The following is a 6,000-nucleotide window of genomic DNA, read 5'->3' as shown; positions in this document are numbered from 1 at the left end:
TTATCCAAAGAACAACAACTTTATTTATTTATTTATTTGAAAATTCTTTATTCAGGAAAGCCATATGAGCTAATTTAGCTCGTTTTCATAGACGTCCTGGCAAGGGCAATACATTTACAGTTTTCCACAAACAAAACAGAAGACACCATAAATACAGTCAATCGGTAATTAATAAATAAACAAATATAAAACACATAGTTCAGTAAAATCATACAGTACACATACAGGGCTCGGATAAATACTGGATATATTAGTATGTACTTGGTTCAGACTGAACTTTTAAAAATCTAATAATAAAACTGGCAGATAGCCGCAAATGGTGATTTCTCGGGTTAATAATAGCAATTGCAATGTCCTTCCTCAGTTTTATTTATTTATTTATTTTTGTATTTTCTAAGAGCCACTCATTTTTTTATCTGCTAATAATTATATCCTCAGTATTTAACTGGCGACGTACAAGCGCTGTCAACTCATGTTTTGGGGGGTACCCTATTCAAATCGTCCTGAGAGAAAAAAATTACTGATATGAATTATACAAGCTGATTACAATAATTGTAATCTCTTTCCCTGTTATTACTCCCTCATCTTGGGATATATAGTCTAATACTCAGTAATAATCCTCACTACAATATATACAGTATTTCAACATTGTAACTGTTAAAGTTAAAGATATAGTGTGGTATGAGACTGTAAAAGCTGTCCACCTTTTTTCTTTTTATCATTTTTGGGGTGGATAATCAAAACTTGAGTTTAATAAAAATGATTACAGTGTTTCACTCCCCCCAACAGGCTAATGCGTTTGTAAGAAATGTTTTTGAGCTTGGACCCCCAATGATGGTTGATGCGGCAACCCTAAAGGCAATGAAAATCTCCCGTTTTGAGAGGGTAATGTGTCAAGTGATTTCCAGTGTACACTTTCGGTCTGTTGTCCAGTTTTTTTATATATAGATTTTATGTAAGCCTTATCACAGTGAACATGTAACAAATACATTATATTTAACTATCTACCTAGAGTGCACAACATACTGTAATACTTCACTGACTAGATGAACAAAGTGCTGTATATGTGATACTGTGTGTGGGGGGTGGGGGGAGCATTGTAAATTAATATCTTAAATCTTTACATATTTGAGGCTTTAAATATTGATAATAAACGTGCCATAATTTGTTTCTACTGAGAAAATGAGAAAACAGATTGTTATGTTAGCTTTGTAAGGTTGAAGCTGTTTGGAATTCTATGTGTGCATTTAAAACTGATGTCTTTATTTCATTATCTAACTTTTTTTTTTTTTTTTTTTTTTTAAGCACTTGTATAATGCTGCTGCCTTTAAAGCTCGGACTAAGGCCAGGAATAAGTTTCGGGACAAAAGGGTGGACATCGGAGAATTCATTTAAACATCTATAGGTTTCAGCACATCATTTTAACTCGCCTTATTTTAACAGAATTCCTTCGAGGATTAAATGCATTTTTCTACATATTTATTTTGAGATGTACCCTCATATATATTTTCTTTTTGTAATTAGGAAAGATTATGAAATGATTACATGCATTTGTAGTTTGGGCTAATGCTCATATTGCCCTAGGTATTGTGAGTGTATTTAAACAAAATAGTAATATCCTTTAGTTAGTTATTTTAGTGAAAAAATAAGTCTTGCATGTTGTTCCTTACTAATAACTTGTGTCTGTGTTTTGTTTATATGATGGGGGTAGGCATTAACGTGACAATAAACTTTAGAACCATCATTACACTTTGCATTCTTCATTGTTCGTCTTTGGTGTTGGTATATTGGATTTATAAAGCCCAAAGCCTTTGCTGTAGGGCCAAAAGGCCTTCATGTTGAAGGTATTTTTGCATAATTGAACTGACTCCCCCCACAAATGTTAGTTATTATGCAAAAATGTGTGCCATCTGTTTTATTATACCCATAATTCATTATATAGGCTTTCTTAAAGTAACAAATGAAACTGGAACTCAACATGCTAATTAGTCAAAACCATATTCCATGCCCGTCTCCCAACTAACCATTTGTAATAGTTATTAATAAGCTAACTGTTACGAGTTAAACAAGAGTGCCTTTTGAAATTGTGTGCCCTGTATCTCTTTCCAAATATTGATTGCAAAGGCACTGTAAATGTCTGTCCAAAGAAGAAAAATATAGCCTGGCAAAGTACATTCATTAAATGTTAATTTAAGCTTGTTGGCACATATTTTGCATTAGAAATTAACATTTTTGGCACCCATTTGTAATTTCAGTTTGAAACAAAAAAAAAAAAAAAAGAATCTTGTGAATTTAGTAAATATTTATTGCTAGGGTTTAGTATGTGAAAAATGAAGCTTAAAATATGATACATCTGTTTATATGCTTTTTGAAGACTTCCCTTTAAACAGAAAATAAGGGGAATTATTGCTGGAATGGCTTGCACATTTTATTTGTATAGAAGATTGAACATCAAGCTCAAATTAATCACAAGCATTTAGGGAAATGATTTACAAAACTAATCTAACGCAGTTTTTACAGTTTGCCACATGACCGCTCAATAGGTCAACTTGACAAAAGTTGTCTCTCATCAGTTTTCAGTCATTCTATTATTTCTTCTGCATTATTTACATCAGTAATGTATTATACAACTAAACAATTTCATGAAAGTGTTGAGGTAATCCTTGTTTCATACTGTGACCACATGGTAATCCCGCAGAATAGATTATCCAGATAGATGGATTATTATTATTATTATTATTATTATTATTATTATTATTCATTTCGCTATATATGTGGCAGAAAGTAGACCCCATCTGAATCTCTCAACCAGTCAAGGATTAAGCAAATGATAAGAACATAAGAACATAAGAAAGTTTACAAACGAGAGGAGGCCATTCGGCCCATCTTGCTCGTTTGGTTGTTAGTAGCTTATTGATCCCAAAATCTCATCAAGTGAGATAGGTGAGAAAGTCTTTTATTATTATTACTCCATCATTATCAAATTTTGCAATTAAAAAAAACAAAACCTGTTCTTAAAAGCAGTTCAGTTGCGTCAGTGAGGTAACCTCATTTTATTATTGCTGATACACGACACCGTTTTTACTGTGTCATTTCAAACATAACTGCAGTATTTAGAAACCTGACACATTGGCTCCATTCAGGCTAAATATAGAGAGTTACACAGAGTCACTGAGCTCAGGGCTGGTTACACAGGCACTGACCTCACTCTGTTGGATCTCACGACTTAAACATGGAATTGTAATGAAATTAATTATTTCCCCTGATGAAGCTGGGATTCCCATGACTACACTTTGGGTTATTACAGCATTCTGGTAAGTAATGTTTTCCTAATTCTTGAAGACAAATCAAGCTTATTGAAGTTGTATTTTAAGCAGGTGTTTTTGTGTATCGTATTTAAAAGCATCAAATATGTGTTATTTTGATGTGTTTTGTCTAAGATCATTTTAGTAGCTTTTTATTTGTATTGAAGTTCAACATACAGTATATTAAGGCTGTCTAACAGTTATTTACCAATTAAATCTATGTTCAGAGCTATTTAACTGATTGTTGGAGGCTGTTGCACAGAATGTGCATGCAGTATTTCTGTTTTGTGGGACAGACCTGTTGAGAAATGCAACATTTCCTTATACTATCAAACTGATCAACCAAACTTTTACATTGTTTAGTGTTTTATCATGTTAATTTCAGGGACAATGAATGAAGCTCCTCTGGATACATACTTTGACATTCTTGACGAGGAAAGAAAACTGTATGCAGCGGACTCCTTAAATAATTTGAACAAACTGAATGTTTGTAGTGATCCACACGACCTGTTATCAAGTAAGTACAGGATCAAAATACAAATCATATCAGACAAAAGTGATGTGTGTGTGTGTGTGTATATATATATATATATATATATATATATATATATATATATATATATATATATATATATATAGTTTATTGTGTACTGTGCAGCTTATCAAAATACATATCCAGAGTACAAGTATGACTCATATGATATAATATACTTCTCCCTAGTGGATTTACATTTATATTTATTTAGTTTCAAAGGGCATGTAGAAAGCCAATACATTAGCAACTGCAGAAGGGCCTCAGCGCTGCCACAGGCTCCAATAAATAACTACTTTATATTAAGCTATGTAAATCAAGTACACAGCTATAGAGGAACTAGTGTGAGATATAGGAAATGTGGATTCATTTGACCCAGGCTGGTAGACCTTCTTTCCTCCATTTTAACACCACCTATCACTGCACTGCAAGTTTCCGGACTGCCATTTACAACAGAAAATAAGCTTCGATATGACTATCATCCATGCTTATCATTATTTTCATACATTCGGAGAAGCTAAGCTCATAAGAGATTAAAAGAATCTATTGGAGTTTTAAGCTGCAACAGGCCTTTGAATTCTCATTAGTTTATAATCTTCAACAGTTGTGGGGGTGTGTCCTTGTCTTCAACTGTCCTTTTCGGACAGATTCATTATACACCAGAAACAAGGGGCCCTATTGCCTTTCCACTCACCCAATTCTGAACACTATTCTCGATGAGCACACAGTTACAATGATTGCCCTACTCCACTTTTGCAAGCAGATTCATTCAGGTCTCATGGAGAATGATTAGTAAAGCCTTCTCAGGTGATCTGGAGTGAGCACAGAGAAGTGATGTTGAGCCAATAAGGTGCTCAACAAGAAGGTATCCAAGCACGCACCTGAGAACGATAACTGGGCAGTGGAAGCTGTGGCTTTACATGCTAGCCTGTGATAAGCTGCCATCTGCCTGAGTCACCAGGAAAATATGTTAATTTGCCTGTCGTCAGGAAACTGCTAAGGCACCCTCTAAGGAAAATAATCCCCCCTGCTATGCAGGACACGTTTTGTTTCAAATTCAGATGTGACTGGTAGCACAGCAGGGACTCTTTGATACAGTGCAAAATATGTTACTGTGTTTCTATACTGGGGCACCTGTTCAGCAACAACACCTGTGCTGCCTTCAGCAACAAAGTTCTGAAGAGGGACAGATCTCTACTGATGTCTCTAACCCATGTCTATATGCATTTTGCTTCACTTCATCAAGCGTGTACACAACATGTATACTTAAAGCAAAGATTAGCAGTTCACCGCTGAATAAAGCTACAGGTTCATAAATTATCCTGGATTCATCGTTTATCGTACCATATGCTCACTGACAAAAAAGAAAAGGTAGCACATTGTCTGTCATGCAGCTCTTGTTTCCCATTCAACTTTCTACTTTTTTGCAAATATTTTAGTTTCCTGTCCACGTAATAATGTTCTTAAAAGGAATGTATGAATAGCTTGAAAAGCATTAAGTGGCTAGTTTAGTTTTATTTTATTTCAGTGCTTCCATATTTAACCCAAATGTTTGCCATTGCCAATTTTTTTTTTTTTTTTAACTGTCATCTTATTTAAAGTTCATATTCACAGCCTAGATTAGCCACCTGTTTATCTGTTTATGCTGTATTATATTAGACTAGAATCAGCCTTGAAATGTCTGTACTGTGTTTTCAACAGTTTCCAAACTTGTTTGGGTTATGGTGCTCTGGATTGCTCCCAGCAATGTGCTATTAAAGTCACGTCTGTGGTCAGTACAACAACTGCTGTAACATTCTGATACTTCCTCAGTTATTTTGAAGTGCAGAGTGAGTGTGTTCATTCACTTCTGCCTGCACTGTAAAGAAAATGTATGAGTAAATACATATTCCTGTACATTTGATATTCTTAGCTGGAATCTAAATAAAATCTCACATAAGCCTTACTGTACCTCTCGCAAATCATTACATAACTGCTGTATTTTTACAGTGCATATTTGTATGATGCTATGGTCAACCAGCTTTTGTTTTATTATACCTTCAGCCGAGCTCCTGGATAGCTCATCATATGCCGACAAAAGAGAAATTAATGACAACAAAGAATGCCCTAAAGCTGGTAAGTAAAGTGGGCAAAAGAATTAACAGCAAACAAACTGTTTATGTT

General features: G+C 34.4%; 2 long non-coding RNA genes across 2 annotated transcripts; both read left to right on the top strand.

Annotated features, from left to right (window-relative positions):
* The first annotated feature begins 542 nt into the window (after positions 1-542).
* LOC121309195 lies at positions 543-1,437 on the top strand. The gene is made up of 2 exons (XR_005948607.1): positions 543-885; positions 1,306-1,437. It is a non-coding gene; the product is annotated as an uncharacterized LOC121309195 (long non-coding RNA).
* Positions 1,438-2,951: 1,514 nt separating this feature from the next.
* Positions 2,952-5,973, top strand: LOC121309196. The gene is made up of 3 exons (XR_005948608.1): positions 2,952-3,314; positions 3,691-3,822; positions 5,881-5,973. It is a non-coding gene; the product is annotated as an uncharacterized LOC121309196 (long non-coding RNA).
* Positions 5,974-6,000: the final 27 nt, after the last annotated feature.

This window comes from Polyodon spathula, unplaced genomic scaffold, assembly GCF_017654505.1.
Source record: "Polyodon spathula isolate WHYD16114869_AA unplaced genomic scaffold, ASM1765450v1 scaffolds_971, whole genome shotgun sequence".
NCBI classification, from domain to species: Eukaryota; Metazoa; Chordata; class Actinopteri; order Acipenseriformes; family Polyodontidae; genus Polyodon; species Polyodon spathula.
The sequence above is the reverse complement of the archived record's forward strand: the minus strand, read 5'-3'. Positions and strand labels throughout refer to the sequence as shown.